This window comes from Ochotona curzoniae, unplaced genomic scaffold (genome assembly GCF_017591425.1).
Source record: "Ochotona curzoniae isolate NIBS_2020 unplaced genomic scaffold, NIBS_Ocur_1.0 scaffold_4701, whole genome shotgun sequence".
Classification (NCBI taxonomy): domain Eukaryota; kingdom Metazoa; phylum Chordata; class Mammalia; order Lagomorpha; family Ochotonidae; genus Ochotona; species Ochotona curzoniae.
The window spans coordinates 10,690,129-10,707,805 of NW_024467122.1; the positions used below are offsets into that span (position 1 = coordinate 10,690,129).

The 17,677-nt window shown below is 35.1% G+C and overlaps 1 non-coding gene across 1 annotated transcript; it reads left to right on the plus strand.

Moving 5' to 3' along the window:
• Positions 1 to 7,584: 7,584 nt before the first annotated feature.
• LOC121149707 lies at positions 7,585 to 7,651 on the plus strand. The gene has a single exon (XR_005882838.1). It is a non-coding gene; the product is annotated as a small nucleolar RNA SNORD109A (small nucleolar RNA).
• Positions 7,652 to 17,677: the final 10,026 nt, after the last annotated feature.

Sequence of the window (17,677 nt, forward strand, 5' to 3'; positions counted from 1 at the left end):
GTATACTCGAATTCCTTAGTAGAGAATGTTCAGTTATGATAGGGAAATACTTTCACTTCAATAATTGGAGTTGTTTCCTTGCAGTCCAGAAATTGTAGGAAGGTGATTTTTCACCTTGTACCCAGTGTGTTATGATTTTTTTAAATATTTGTTTTTATTGAAAGCTCAGATACACTGAGAGGAAGAGAGAAAGAGAGGAAGATCTTCTGTCTGTTAATTCCCTTGCCAAGCACCCCAGTTGCCGGAGATGCACACATGCGAATCAGGAATCAGGCCCTTCCTTCAGGGTCCCAAGGCTTTGTGCCATGCACAACTGCCCTCCCAGTCCACAAGTAGGGAGCTGGTAGGGAGGTGGGCCTCAAAGATTAGAACAGGTGCCCATATGGGATTCTAGGCACTAGGCTACTACGCCAGTCCCACGATGGTGATTTAAACTCTGCTCTGCTTTGATCTTTCCCGAAGACGAATAATGTCCTGAATATTTGAAGTGAAGCTATGTCTATGTGACTTACAAAGGGTAATGATAGAATGTAGTCATTTACCTCTTTGAGTAATTAGTGTAGTTAGTAATTTTAGCATATATTTTGGCTGACACGCAGGATTGAATAGATTAAACAAAGAATAACTGTGAAGAACTATTAACTAGAGAATTTTATGTTATGCTGTTTAATTGTCATCTATTCTTCCAAACACACAGATACACACACGCACATACCCACACACAGACTAACACAGATACAGCAAGGTCTGGTCCATGACGAAGCAAGACAAAGACTACGATGTCTCACACTGGCAGCAGGGACTCAGGCATTCAGGCCATTGTTCTCTGCCTTCCCGGATGCATTAGCAGAAAGTTGGATTGGAAGAAGAGTAGCCAAGACTTAAACTGTTGAAATTCTGAAATAAGTTGCATCTTACGTTATTCATACATTATAATTTGGGGAAATTGAAATCAATCTTGCAATTATGTCTGCTTGGGTTGAATAGTGTTTGTTGTTTTTTTCCAGTCTCGTCATAGCTGACAGGTACCAACTTCTTCTGACAGTTAAGTAGAAAAGTTCTCTTTTATGCTTCACTAAGGAAGAGTTTGTACCTTTCTGTAGTTTAAGAAGAAAATTAGAAATAACATATAAGATAAATCAACTTCTGTAGTAATAATTACAGAATTTTGAGAAATGTTTTTCACAGTTCTATCATATGTTAATGGTTACCCTCAATTCTACACCAGTTCTGTTTTTTTCTATTCATATCTATGATATATATATGTATGTATTTTGCATATCCATTTCCTATCATCTGTCATCAGCAGCAGCATCACTAATGTACAGCTGAAGAGTGTATAGCAATGCAAGACCAACAGATTTTACCTCACTTTGGAATGGCCAAATTTGACAATGGTCTGTAAAATAAAGATATACATAAAGATAAGGAGAGCCTGATACTAGTCATTCACTAACTCAGGGATATATTCCAGCAAGAACTCTGATCTTGTTGCTATGTGTCAATCTAAGATCAAAGCAGCTATTATCTTTTGTCATTTTGACATGCAAATATTTACAGTAATTTTTATAGCTTTCTTCACTCCTATGCACACATGTATGTAGCCATTTCAATTATATGGAATATATATTTTTTCAGTTAAAAGGATATTTTCAGTTATAAGAATTTTTTAAAGATTTATTTTTATTATTATTATTTTTTTTTACTGGAAAGACGGATGTACAGAGAGGAGAGACAGAGAGGAAGATCTTCCATCCGATGATTCACTCCCCAAGTGAGCGCAACGGCTGATACTATGCTGATCTGAAGTACTGTGTAAGGATTCGTGATATGAACCTTTTTCCATTTCTAGGAAGAGAGTTAGAAATAAGTTTTAAATGACAATGTTCATATTTTGGTCAAGTATTGTTTCTAAATATGTTTTTAAATTAATGCAAATCTCATTTCCACAATTCCATTGATAAATTTTCCAAGTAATGTATGTTTCTGAAGTCTGCCTGTAAGTTTTTAACATTCAGCACAGTTAATAATCAAAATGGTGGCATAAATCCTCCATGATAAATGAAGTCTTTGCATAGTTAAATTTGCCTGAGCAGTTTTAATTGTGTCAATTCATCAAAGAATTAGTATATATCAAAGCTTTATTCTACGTAGCTTGCAGAAGCTTGACAATTTTATTTAATTAAACTGTGGTTTCCAAATTTGCTTGTTTGTCCTTGTTATCTGTATTGGAAGACTCAAAGGAGTGATACACAAAATCAGCCATCTGCCGAAAAATTAAACTGGCTTACCTCATATGTATGTACATATGAATATACATGTATATGCTTCTTGTGTATGCATGTATGTATATAGACATGCATATGTGTAAATATTTATACACAGTTCATTTACCATGGTATAGTCTGCATGTTTTATGACAGGTCTATTAACATCATGCCAAAATGTGCACATCCCTGTTGAAAATTAGAAAACACAAATAATAGTTCATAAAAGAAAAACACTGGATATGGCCCAGTGGATATAACAATATACTGAGACTTATGTCTTCATAATGATGTTATAAATGTGTGCAAACATTAATTTGCTTACATTTTCACCTTTCTGAATAATAGGTACATGTAGTAACAAAATGTAGATATTTGAAAATTCCTCTATGTTAATACTCTTAGGAAGATGTGAAAAGTATTTTTTGAATGAACGTTCACATTTTGATCAGAAATTTTATTTTCCAAAATTTGCCTACAGGACGTTACTGAAAGTGCTCAGTGATGCATATGAAACCAAGGATACCTACTGCAACATTAATCATATTTGTAAAAAAAAAAAAAGAAAGAAAAGTATTTGTTTATCAAATCATGCTTGGAAAATCAATAAAATTATATCTAATTTGAAATTTAGTTTTGATAATGTATGTTAAAATTAATTGATATAAAATATAGCTTTCAGTTGCTATTTATTAACCAGTTATTACATCTGAACCATGTTTGAGACAATGCTACTGTATTTCATTCATGTAAAATGATGTCTGTGTGATATAATAAAACCAATAAACAGATTTTATAGGAAGACTACCCATAAAAATGTAGTGAATGGTTGTCATTATTTTACATATGCCTTTGTGTATGTTTAATTATACGTATTTCAGGTATAGTTTGTATTGATTGTTTTCTAGGAAAAGTTTTCAAAAACTTCATAGAAAATGTGTTTAGTATTTTAGAAGCATAAATTGTGCCAAAATAAATTCATATTAACTATTCTTAGTGCTGTTTAATTTGAGGCACTAAGAGTGATATTGTATGTCCTTGAAAAGAGCTTATATCACAGTAACAGAAATCCTGATAAAAAATGAAGAAAATGTAACTGATACATGGCAAATAGTGGAAAAGAGTGGGACTTCATAAAAAGGTTATGAGCACAATGTCCTTTCCCAAACAGTAGTTTATAATGGACAGTTTAAAAGAAAGTATGAAAATGATGTACTGTACAGATGAAAGCCTCAATGGCTAATCACATCAATTTACAATGAAAACAAAAATGGTCTTGGGTATTTTCTTTGGAAACATAAACCAATTTATATCTGCAATTGAGACAGTTTTACCAGTATGATATTTTAATTTGTAAAGTTATTTATATGTGTGTGTGTATATATATATTGATTTATATTTATATGCTTACTGCGATGTAGTTTTCCCCACTATTCCCCAGATTATCACAGTAATATATTCCCTTTGTAGCAGTTATAAGATTAATTTACCATGATTTAAATATATCATATTTGCTAGGTATAGGACAACAAAGCTCAAAGGAATGGATGCTAAGGAGATGAAGTGTTTCAATCAAAGCAGAAGTGAAGCAATCAAGAGCAAAGCATGGCAACAGATTTGTTTATTTTGGGGGAAATGGGAATGACGTTGACTATTAAAAGCATTTTTCTTGTTGACTTTCTCCAGCTCCATGTTTCATAAAACAACATCCTAAAAAGCTTGCTTTGAAAGTCGTTCTCATTCATCAATCTCATACCTAAGAAAACAGGGGCAATTTTGCCAGAGTTTTAATGGATAAGTTTTAACATATACATTACATTTCTGATTTGGTTCCTAATGATTTTTTCTTATTTCTTAATTTTAAAAAATCCGGGAAGGTCATTCAATGTTTTACTTAGTAGGAAAAGAAATGAAATGGTATTTCTAATGCCCTAGGACCCTGAAAGTTTGTTTTAATTGCCTCTACGATACCATGAACTTGATGGAGATTATTTTGAGAAATAAATTACTTATTCTGTGTTTCCAAGAATTTCTTTAGGTCCTCTTGTATGTATTATATACAGAGATAATCATGAAATAACCTTTTATCAGGCCCATACATATTTGGACTGCTTGTGAATTGGTAGTTTTGTCGTAATTAATACTATTACAGTATAAGAAAGCTATCCTATAATGTTGGTCTTTGAATTATAATCAAGAAAATTTTAAAAAATTTAAATCTGTTGAATGAAGCTGTTTTGTGGATGAAAGGAACATTTCTGAGTTCATTTTTATTCTCAGCCTTTGGAACTCCGTTGCTTGAGAAAAAATGAGATGTAGCACTTTGTAATAGAAATTTAGCATCTGAGTAAAAGACGAATTTGTGTGAAACTATAGTGTGGAACTGGAGATGCCACTTCTAGAAAGATTGGATATAATTGCTTACAGATGAAGCATTGTGTTAGTTCCAAAACAGATTGTCAGGGTTTCATGCATCAAAGTATATCATGAAATGCATGGTGAAATGTCACTAAATATAACAATCTGGCTCTGGAAAAACCCTGTTGACAATATTAAAAACAACTGTAAATTCTGGTGACAAATTCAATTGCAATCTGAGGAAATAAGTGTCAATTGTAACTTATGCTCATAGGTTATGAATTCTAAATAATCTATCCTGGATGAATGTATTTTCTATGAGCAACTTACTTTGCTATTTCTTAGAGACATTTTCTTAAGACAACACTTTGTGAATTCCAGGTACAAACATTTAGCTAGTAATACAGCAGTTAATATGATTATCCTAGAGAATTATAACATTTTCCTTCACTATTATGCAACCGTAATTGAAGTGCATAGAAATGACTGTGATAATGAAGAAAGAACTATGTTATCTAACTGTTTTTGCTTTCTAGCATTTTTGGGGAAGGAAAATTGTTCAGTATTCTTTCAGATGGGCCTATGGAATCCTCAGAATACTGAAGGAGGAAGACGAGTACAGGATGAGAAAGCAGAGATAGGTGAATCCGAGATATTGAAAGATGATGACTGGACTCCAAACAACAGTGAGCCATGTCTTGTATTGATTGACGTTGTGTATATTCCCACAGAGTAGTTCACTTGACTGTTTAGAAAGTTGATAAATAGTGGTAAGACTGCTTATAATATTACTTAGCACATATTTGAATATGTGGAATAGAGGGTGAAGTTTTTTTTAATAGAAAACCTTATTAAATGGAAGGTAGACAGCATGTGATAAGTCAATTTTTGGCAAATAATAATTATTTTATCCAGTAACTAGCAAATGATTAAATGTACCAAAGAAAGCATTACGGAAGTACAGGAAACTTTAGTTTACATTTATACTTTATTAGATATTTATCATTATAAAGACAATATAATAATCTTGTGAATATTATGATTGACACCAACTGAGTAAACAGGTGAAAGTACTACCAATAACATTAACTGGCAGTACTGATTGCACTGAGAAGAACCCAATCTAATTGCTGTAGTTACTACAAAGAAAAGTGTGTGAACCTGAAGCTGCTTGTGTGAAAACATGATCTCCAGGTTAAATTATATTCTCCTTTCAGTCTGCAAATATAATATTAACACTCAGGACACATCATGCATTATATTAAACTAAATAGATGTGGAATATGAATACAATGTTAATTCAGAAGACCAAGAATATTTGAAGAAATTCAACTATAGTATAGCTTAAGTATTAATTGGCTAATTTTGATACCTATACTGAGGCTTTCACATTTTAAACACTGGCTAACCCAATTAATTTGTCATTGTTAACTATTATTTTTAAATATTTTCAAAGAGCATGGAAGGGACAGATCTTCCATTTTCAGGTTCATTCCACAAATGACTGCAGCCTTTGAGTCTGGGCCAGCCTGTAGCTTTATTCAGGTGTCCCACATGAATGTCAGATCTCCTATGGGAGAAATCATCTATCTACTGGTTTTACTCCTCTAATGGACACACACATGCATACACACACAACCTGGAACTTTTAGCTTCCCACAAAGGTGGCAGTGACCAACTTGTCTTCTGCATTTCCAGGCACATTAGCAGAGAGATGAATGAGAAGTGGAACAGCCAGGATGCGAACTGGTGCTCATATAGAATATGAGCCACACATGAGGCAGCTTTACTTGCTGTGCCACAACATTTATTCCAATTTGTTTTGTTTTTATAGTTTTTATTTAGCTTATACAAATTTTCATCTCTTTGGATATTCTGGTCATTTTCTTATTCAATACATACATTTTGAAATGTATTTTTGTGTAATGTTCAAATGGATGTCATGTATGCATATTTGTGTAATTTTCAAATAGATTTCGGAGTTCTTATCTCTTCCAGAATATGATTCTCATAACAACCCTACTATTTGCCAATCACTTTAGGTGCTCTAGAGTATTTTTATAACATCTTTATTTGATAGGATAAAACTGTACAATATCTCATTTTAGGAGGAAATTGCTGTGTCATTTTGCATAGCATGTTGGAGGTCCTTTTTGAGTAAACAAAGGAATAAATAAATGAAATGACAACATTGCTTTGGGAAGAAATGATTTGTGTGGGGAAGACTGCATGCTGAATTATCACAGAAGCAATTATTTATTTTCAATATCACTTATTTTTATATAACCTTTTCTTTGTGATATTTTACTGCAGGTCAAAGTTTAGAACAAGTTACATTACTTCAGGGAAGAGAGGTGAGCGATGACTAAGATGTTTTTGAAATGGTTTTGTTTAGTGTGCCTAGTAACATCACAGTCTCACTGTCTTGGAGATTGTGATTTTGGAGGCACAAAAGTGAATAGTTTTATGATAAATTTTTTCCCCTGTGACTGTTCATACCTTGTTAATAGACTTCATTTTTGCTTTGTCCCTTTAAACATTTTTTGTTTGTTTGTTTCTGAAGTAACGTGAGTGATTTGGTAAATCATTGACATATTTCGCTTTCACCATTTTGTTTGCAGCAAAATTATTCTTTTAAAATTCAAGTGTGTTAAATATTAATTCAATTATTTTAGCCGGTCTATTCAGAACAGATGTTTCTACTTGTATTTACCCATAATTATGCCATTTATTATTTTTGCTCATGTTTTTAAAATTTGGGGTGATGAGAAAGATTTTCATTTTAATTTCCAATATATTTCTGGAATTTTATTAAAACAATGCCTGATATTTATACTGTTTTGATAATATGTAGAAGTTCTACTGTATGATTACTGTTCTTCCTTCATATGTATTTGACAAGATTATGCAAAATAAACCTGGGCATGGAAATGCTTATTTGTTGGGAAACTGCTTGTCTGGATCGATGATGAGAAAAAATGTCTGAGGATGCTGAGGGACTCATTCCAGATGTCAATCTGAGGTCCAGACCCGTGGTTCTCTAATGGGACAAATCAGACTTCAGCACCTGACTATATTTGCTGACACGCTGAATGTCAGTACCAATGCAAACTTGTTTTCTTTTTCTCAGGAAATAACATAGGTATCCTATCTTTGATATTCTCAGTGACTTATTGCAATTTGTTCACTCTGAATGGAAAGTATGTAGATATTTGTAAATAGGAAATATTAACAAGTGATAATACAATTTCTTTTGAAAAGTGATTGAGAAAATATGAGTTCTACAAGTATTACTAAAGTTGGAATAGAGAAAGTGACAGTAAACTAAACATCACCTAAACTAAATATCGACAATGGAAGCAATGTTAGCGCTTTGCTATTTTGTTTTTTGAGACATTCTTTCTGTTTTGGTTTGCTGAGGTAGAGAAGAACTTGAGTCAGTTCCTCCCTCCAAACTTCAGAAAAGTAAAGGTAAGTACCTGAACCAGCATTCACCGGTGTTCATACCGCCTGTGTTCTGTGCCACATCCTCAGCTTTTTGAAACTGTTAGATAATATTTTCTTGGTGTCTCTTTTTTACGGTAAGCATCTTTACATTTGTTTCTGAATTTTTAAAAGTAATTTTATATAATCTGACTTTTAAGCTGAATTGGAGTGAATAATTTGGTTCTTTGGTTGGTTTTTTTATAGTTTCATGTTGCGATTAAACACTCTCGTAAAGTTCAGCTGAGAATTTCACAAAAACACTTGTTGAGCATGTTGATTAATGGCGAAAATTATTGTCCTCAGATTACTTTGATTATAACACTCATTATGCATGCTTTTTACTTTTCTCATCACTATTGATTTGCAGTTGTCCTTTATACTTTCTCTTGATGCAGATAATTGCATGTTTAATTAAAGAGATTTTTTAAGGTTATGATGATTTTCAATAAAAAAGAATTATAATTCATATCATTATTCTGAAACAGATATATATTTTATTTTTAATACTGTTTTGGATTCACAAAAGAAATAAAATTCAGTAAGTAGAGTGATAAAAGAATTTTACATATGGAATCTTTATTGTCGATAAAATTGCACATGAACAGAAAAGATATGTTCTTTATTACTTTGTCTACCATGTAGAATATGTGTTATATGGGAGTAAGAGTATTTCTTTCTTTTGGACAATTTATTTTCATAAATTCTAAAAATATTAACTCTTGATGTTAATTTATGCATGGATGTATGGCAAATTTGTTTAAATAAGTTCAGGAACAATGAACAAAATGGCCATTAACAGGAAGGAGTTGTAGAAACTAGGGAGTAAGAAAAGAATGTGAAACACTAGAAGCCCAATTAGAATCTCCATTATTAAAAGCTTGGAGGGTGAAAATGAATGGGAAAAGCATGGAGACTATATTTTATCAGTACATATAGTATTAAAGATCTCTGCCTTGTATATATGTCTATATTAGCATACATATAGATTTGTGGCTTCATGATTGCCATCTCACTCCAAAGGGTATAAAAGTACTGGTGTGTGATATTTTGGTATAAATTACACACATTAAAATATTCAATCCAGTGTATTTTCTTTTTTGTGTGATTTTCATTTTCACTTATATTTCATTTTCCATGATACAATGTTGTAGGTTTCACCCCATCCCTTCTTCTCTCTTTCTCCCCATTTTCTCCTCCTGCCATCCCCCTTCTTTTTTTATCAAAATAGAATATAATCCCTTAATACAAATTACAATTTTAACTTTCTGATATTTAAATGTTTTGTGACATGATTAGTATAGGCAAAGGTACAAACCCTATTATCATAATGTAGAATTGTATTTCTAAGTTTCATTGGGAGCACTACGTTTTTGGGAAAGTAGTGGCTCATATTGTATATTTACACATACATATCATATATACATACATATATACAAAACACATGTATAAAACAAAATAGTTGTTTATATGTGTATATATATATGTTTGTGATTAACTGTTGTATCAGAGAGAACATGATATTCTTTTGTAACTGGCTTAATTCACTAGGCATAATGTTTTCTAGCTAGGACAACTTTGTTACAACAATAAGCTTTCATCTCCTTTATGGCTAAGTAGTATTCCATTGAGAGATATACAAACAGTATCTTTATTCATTCCTCTGTTGACGGCATATGATTTGGTGCCATGTCTTTGCTCTTGTGATTTGTGAAGCTATAAATATGGAATTACAGATCACTCTCTTAAATGCAGATTTCATTTCCTTTGTAATTTTTCCTAGATGTGGAAATTTTTCCTAGACTGGGTCATTTGGTTGATCAGTTCTCAGCACTATCTTCTTCCATCCTTTCACTTTCAGTTTCTGTGTATCTGTGTTGGTGAGTTTTTTTGTAGGCAAAAGATAGATGGGTCTTTTTTGTCAATCCAATATGATAATGTATGCTTTTCATTCATGAGTTTAATTCATTTGTGTTCAGGTTTAATATCAACAGGTAGTGATTTAGTTCTGTCATTTTATGATTTATTTTTATTTGAAAAGTCGATTAACAAAGAGATAATGAGAGATAGAGGAGGTCTTCCAAATGATCACAGTGTCCAGATTGAGCTGATCTGAAGCTGGAAGACAGAAACTTCTTGCAGGACACACACCTGGCTGAGGGTACCATGGATTTGGGTACCATTCTACTTCTTTTCCAGGCCATAGTAGGAAGCTAGATCAGAAGTGGAGCAGCTGGGACATGAACCAGAACCCATACAGAATACCAATATCACAGGACAGAGGATTCACTTGCTGCAAAACCTTGCCATCCCCTTGTCCTGTCATTTTAGCATATGTTTTCTAGATGTTTAATTTAGGTTTGTTTAGTGGTTTTACTGAAATGTTATCCACCTTTTCTCATTCTCCTTTTTTGTCTCTAGCAAATCTTTAATCAACATTTATAGGACCGGTTAGATAGAGCTGAGTTCCTTCAGTTTTGGTTTGCTTTGGAAGATTTTATTTTCACTTTCATATGCAAATTAAAGCTTTTTGTGTATATGAACCTGAGTTGATAGTTTTTTTTTTTTTTTCGTTTAAGAATCTGGATTATGTCTTTTCATTCTCTTCTGGCTGATAGGGCTTCTAGTGCAATGTCAGCTGTTAGTGTCATTGTCGTTCTTATAGTTTATCTACTATTTTTCATGTTTATATTTAATTATTGTTTCCTTTTTGCTAGTAAATTCATTTTATTTTTTATTATGTTTACATAGTTGAGAAGGATGCATGCCCATGTGGACCACTAATTAGGGTGGGGAGGGTTAAAGAATGGGGAAAAGTGGGTGAGGTCACTGGCTCCAATCTCCTTTATCTTCCTGTATCTGAGGGAAGTGGAGAGAGAAGGGGAGAATGTTGTTCCCAGCAGCCCAACTGCAGCAGCACCTGCAAATAGGGGCAGCCATCCAATGCTTTCCAGGGTTCCTGATGCAGAGGATACTGCTTCCATGTTTCTAATCATTCTCAGATGATCTTAATTTTATTGCTCCAAGGCTGAGTACATCCTTACAAGGTCCATTGGCTGACATAGTCCACCTTAAGAGACTCAATTCATCCAGATAGTTAATATCAAAGCTTGGCTGTGAGAGCTGTCCAATTTATTCTGATCTTCATGATACTAGAGGCCCTCTACAGGCCTCAATGAACTGGTTCCCCATAAGCATCTGTCCACTGCACAGGTCTCAGCAACAGAGGAGGACCATGCTGACACATGTAATCCACAATCAGACCACAGATCCTATGAGTTTTACCATCATTAGAGTTCTGAATCCAGTGGTGCAGATGGGGATGTACCCAAGAGAAATTCACCAGAGATGATCCCAGACCTGACTGATATGTGCCAGGCAGTAGATTTAGCTCAGTCCATCACCCATGTAGGCCTTCAAGACTGATGATTGTAGTCATCAGTTTTGTCCCCAGCCCCATCTCATAGATGAATCAATGGATAGTGTGGCCCAGCCTAAACCCTGCGCAGGACACACTCGGCTCTCATGCACACCAGTGAAAACTGCAGCCTAGTCAGAATGGTCCTGAATAAACCCCACCAGGACCACTCCCAGCTCCTTTCTCAGTAAATGCTGATATATGCAGCAAACTGGTTCAGTCCATCCACATCCCATTTGGTTCTTATACATATCAATGGGTGTTAGAGCCTAGCTCAGCCCAACCAACCCTACTGTCTATTCCACATCCATGCCAGCAGGTCCATTTCAGCCTTGGTTCTCATGCTCATTGGTATTAACTGCAGCATATCAGAAGGGTGTCCATAGTTCTTACTAGATCCACTCTAATGCCTGGATATTGCACTTCCTAAATGGTTCTGTAGTCTAGCCAGACAAGAAATGTCCCCAGTCTCAGCACCTGTTAGCTAATGCTGCAGAAAAACCCACCCACCCTGCACTTACTCTAGCTCATACATGCAACAATGGATATGATCATTTAGCTTAGCCTGATTCTTTCCCAACCCAGCTTACATGCATGCCAATGGACTTTGTAGCCCTGCTCAGTCAGGCTGGCCCAAGTTCCAACTCTCTTGCTCATCACTGTGGGAGCAGTGGCCTAGCATGGGAACCCTCACAATCTTACTGTGGACTGACTTACTTACAGTCTTACTTAAAGGATTAACCCTCTTTCTCCCCACTTGTTCCAGCCTTAATATGCAGTAGTATATGTGGTTGTACTGTTTGGCATGGTCCATCTCATTTCAACATTCTCAAGCAGGTGCTGTAGCCTGCCTTATTGTGACTACTCCAATTCCGGCTTATACTGGCAGCTGCTGTAACCTTGTCCACCCTAGACAGCCCCCAGTCCTGACCCTATTGTGAATACGCTGGTGTTGTAACCTAACTCACCCAATCCTGCCTCTACTGGGAATTACAAACTGATCCAGCCTGACTCACCCCCCAGACCAGAGTCACACATGTGCTGGTGGGTACTGTAACCTAGCCTGGTCTGAGCGTTTCTCAGCCTCAGCTCGTGCATTCATCTGCATGAACTGTATCCTGACAGAGGATATCCCTAATCTCCTCTATCAGATCATCACCCAGTCTCAGATCTTAAGCTAAGCGGTGGTTTCATGGCCCAGCTTGACTTAGTCAGCTCCCTGTCCTGGCAGGTACAACAGCCTTGGCCGACCGGCCCACACCCATTTCATATCTTACTGCTGTGTGCTATAGCCCAGCCACGCTTGCTGCACACCCATATGCAGCTCTTGCATGGTTCAGCCGATGCCTAGATCTAGCCCAACCTTCCAGTTCCCACTCTGGCTCTTGTGAGCACCAGTGGGTTTTGGAGCATAAACCAGTCTGGCAAATGCCAGACTCAATCCACACCTATGCCAAGGGATACTGCAGCCATGTTCAGCCCAGTTTTCCACCCTCATTCCAGCTTGTATACTCACTAGTAGGAACTGCAGCCCAGCCAGTTCATTCCCCAGCTCCCTGACCCAGGCTCACTCCCGGCTACAGATTCTGCAATCATTGGTGGTTGATCCGACCTATCCTGGCTTAACTCATTGCCCAGCTTGGACTATGCCATCAAAAGCCACAGCCTGGCCTGAACCATCCTCAGTGCTACTCTGGATGGTGGGCTTGGATCAACTCCGAAAAAGTTTTTGAGAGATATTTTCTGCCTGTTATTGGGGAAAAAATAAAGATGTCCTTTCTCACAATTTATATAACATTCTTTCCCATTCTCCAGTACAGTAAGAAATATGATCCATAAAAATCAGAGGAAAGGAATATCAACCACTCTATAGATGATGATTCTCTGCATTAGGAAATCTCAGGTAACTGATAAAAATCTTAGAACAAGAAATAGAGGTTGGGAAATCGAACGGATTAAGACTCAAGATACAAAAGTAAATTATTTTACTACATTATTCATGAAAGAAATAAATATAATAATAAAATGTATGTTTAAGTATAAATCTAGTAAGATACATATAATCTCCATTATGAAAACTAAAATAGTGATGAAAGTCATTAAGAAAGACCTAAAATATAGTATGCTATGTGCATGAGAATACTAAGTATACTAGACTAAATATTACATAATATTGCATTAATTGAATATTAGATTAAAATACTGTTGAAAAATCATCCAAAAAGACCTAAGGTAATGTAAATTTAAAATGCGTACTATGTTCATGGATTAGAAATTCCAATCTGTCAGTGCTGTCCAGTTTTTTTAGGAGATCCAGTGTAAGGAAAAATCATCTAAAGCTTCTTTGTAGATGGTGACAACATGATTTTGAAATCGATATAGACTGGACTAAGAACTAGAATGATAATAAAAATAATAAAATCAAAGTAGCAACAGTATCTTTACAAACTACAAAGCCACCATAAACAAGATTTCATTTTGTGAAAAATATATAGGTCAAGGAAGGTAATGATATATATGGGCTGAAGTGCAATTAAGTCACCTGAATGATTTGTGGAAAGTTTACAATGTCTGTTTCTTGTGCTGTATCTTGATCACTCATTGCTTTCTTGTGGTACAAGTTTTCATACTGTGCTGTTTCATAGAATTTGTCATTTCAATTTTCCTATATTCAGATTGCTTTTTTTCTCTTACCAATCAGGCCGACTGTGTTGATTTTTTTCCTATTGATTTTTAATTTCATCTTTCTGTTTTGGGATTTCTACTTATGTGCTAATCCATATTGTTTATCTGCCCCAACCTCAGATATTTAAATTTTAATAAAATGTTTTAAAAAGTACTCAAATAATATAATCATCTAAGTAACCATCAGAATTTCTTTGTATTTACTGACATTGCTTTATTGATAATTGTCTTCATTTGAGTGCATTTAATACTTTGAAATATGCATTGTAGCCATTGTGTGTGTGTGTGAAAAGCAAAATTTACTTAAGTTAGAAGCCTCCTACAGAGTGTTAGGAATATGAATCTACCAGAGGAAGACCAGAGAAAGTTATTAAAGTGAGTCTTTTCAGCACATTTCAGGGACAGAACAAGATAAAACTAATAAACAGAGGGCAGGAACAAAACCTATCAGAAAGCTGGAATTGTTATACCATCTAGCGTGCACATGATGAAGCAAAAAATAAGATGAAAAAAAAAATCAGAGATAATGATCACTTAGTCTTTCTATTCTAATGATGAAACTGGAAAATTAGAGGAGTGGAATCTGTAGTTTTGTCTTGCTATGAGATACCTTCTGGATAGCTACAAGCATCTTGTCTACTCTTAAAAAGGACTTATCTCATTACAAACGTGTCTTCTAAGTCTAGTAACCTGTACTCTTCCTCAGTGACAGTTTTCTTTGGCTGTTTTATTTCAAGCCCATTTGCCATATTTTCCACTTTTTATATACATGTCATCTTTTCTGGAAAATAAGGTATTTTCAATAACATAAACACTCTGGAAATGTTATATTTTGCTCTTTGTTTCATGGTTTTGTGATATATTTGCAGAGATTTTATTTCATTGTCATCTGCAGTCCCTGTATTTTCTGTCAGTTAAGTAATGATTCACATAATGCTAGACAGAGATATCCTTTCATATCCTTTTAGAAACATGAAGTCATCTGCAGTTCCTTGGGGGACTTGGAGCATCAAAGAATGTTAGTTGATTATTTGATCAGGCTAATTGCACTTCTCTCAAGGTCTTTATTTTATTCTTTTTCAGAGCCTTCAGATTAATCAGAGAGAAGAAACAAGCATTTGTAATTCTTTTTTTTTTCTTTGAGCATATATGCCATGAATTAAGCTTTCTAGATTCCCAAGAATATGTGAACAGAAATCAAAGCCATTCCTCTGATTATTTTTTTTTAGCTTAATAAATTCTCCAAAAAGGCTTTTTCTTGAATAGTCAGCGAGTAACATGAAATAATAGTATCCTGTTCATTTCTTTTCCTGAGAGGTGTCCTGCCCTAACCCTGGCTTGCTTATGTTTTTTGTAGGATATATGTGTTCAGTTTATCAAATATAACAATAATTCTGAAAAGCAACACCAGAAGAAATTGCGTATGTGTAGATTTATAATTTCCCTTTCAACATCAAGCATTTTGCTTTCCTCACCATCCCCTATTTACTTAACATCTATATCACATCGCCTTTTTAAAAAAGATGTATTTATTTTTATTGCAAAGTCAGATATACAGAGAGGAAGAGGCAGAAAGATCTCCCATCCACTGATTTACTCCCCAAGTGACTGCAATGGCCGGAGTTGAGCTGATCTGAAACTGGGAGCCAGGAGCTTCTTCTGGATCCCATACATGGGTGCAGGGTCCCAAAGTTTTGGGCAATCCTTGACTGCATTCCCTGGCCACAAGCAGGGAACTGGATGGGAAGCAGGGCTGCCAAGTATAAAACCAGCACCCATATAGGATCCCGATACGTGCCAGGCGAGAACTTTAGCTAGGAGGCCACTGTGCCAGGCCACATGACCTTTTTTCAATCGCATTTTCGAGCTTCTGATTTCTTTGTAGTTTTACGTTATTGTACAAATAAAAACACACAAAATTGAAGCAAGAAATGAAACAAAAACAAAACGAGGAAGAAATGTGAGTTAATATTAAAATTATTTAAACTTAATGGATATAATTCAAATATAACAAGCAGAAGATAGAAAGATCTGAGTGTAAATGTCATTCAGTGTTATAATATCCAACGAGATTCCAAAGTAAAGGTAGGTATTGAACCCCACAGCATTATCGGTCAGTGAACATGGGATAGATTAATAAGAAAGCATGAGTAATTTGGGCTTACTCAATTTATTTGAAATGTAGAGTGACTAACAAAGGCATCAAGTAGATTTTATGAGTGACAGAACCTGAGCAATGGAGCACTTGTGGCCAGGGTGATGATGGTGGATATAGGGTACTTATTTGTTGGATGTCAGGGTAAACTGACTTGAAGGTCTGCTCTAAGCAAAGGATTTCAAAGGATGAGGCTTCCAAACACTCCAGGCACAGATTCTTAGTGGAGATAATTAGAAGAGCTAGCAGGTTGACTTTAAGCAAATGGTATAAATGGGGGCAATCAAAATATAGGATTGAAAATACTATGTGTTAGTAGTATATTTTAGGAACCTTGAAGATTCTAAAAGACTTAGGGTCAACCACCAACAAAATGCTCAAACTTCTATGTTGTGCTCAGTGCCGGGTGGGATGAACTATTATCAATGACAACACATGCAAATATATTACTTCGGAGACAAACACAACGAGAAAAAAAAACCAAAATAATTATGTCTTATTAGGACTGAGGAGCATCATGTTTTCTGTCAAATCCGAGAAAGGAACAAAGCTCTTGTCATGAGTAACAATTTAACCTAAAAGTACATATATTTAGCTATGCTGTATTCTACCATCTGCTTATGTACTATTGGCATCTATGTCTCATGTGGCTATACAACTGTGGTGAAACTGGAGAAGAAATTGTTTGGAATATTGCGGAGGAGACTTTGTATAGTTCAAACAAGGTTTAAAATAGGTCTAAAAAAATTTTACTTTCTGAAAGCTGCTTCACAGATCTCCAGAGAGACATAGACAGGTGTAGCAGAACATTTGTGACAACGGTGATGAATGATAAGGAAGACCAGGTGAGGACAGACAAAAAGAACTTTGCTGCACAGTGTCTGAGTATGTGTTTGTTTTGTGCATAGATGTCAAAAATTGAGCAAAGCTGAGTGAGTGGGTGTGCAAAAGTCTGGTGAGTGTAGCCAAAACCACCACCAACAACAAAGTAAAAGTAAGAATTCAAACAGCATGATCATTTATGCACTCAAGAATGGATCAGGTAAAATAGCACATGCAATAGAAGTAGTAAGAGTCTATCTCAAGAAAACTGAAGGATGAGAATGGAAAATAATTCAAAATATACGAGGACTAAAGTTGAGAGTTCTAAAGAGTGTTAAGGTAATGTAGGTTACAGAACCAAGGAGGATGGGACTGAGACCATAGTGGAACTGAGCACAAGGAAAAATGTATACAGTTTGGGGAGGAGAAATTACCATGCAATGCAAAATGAAGTAGTAAAACCCTAAAGGGCTAGACCAGAAATAAAAA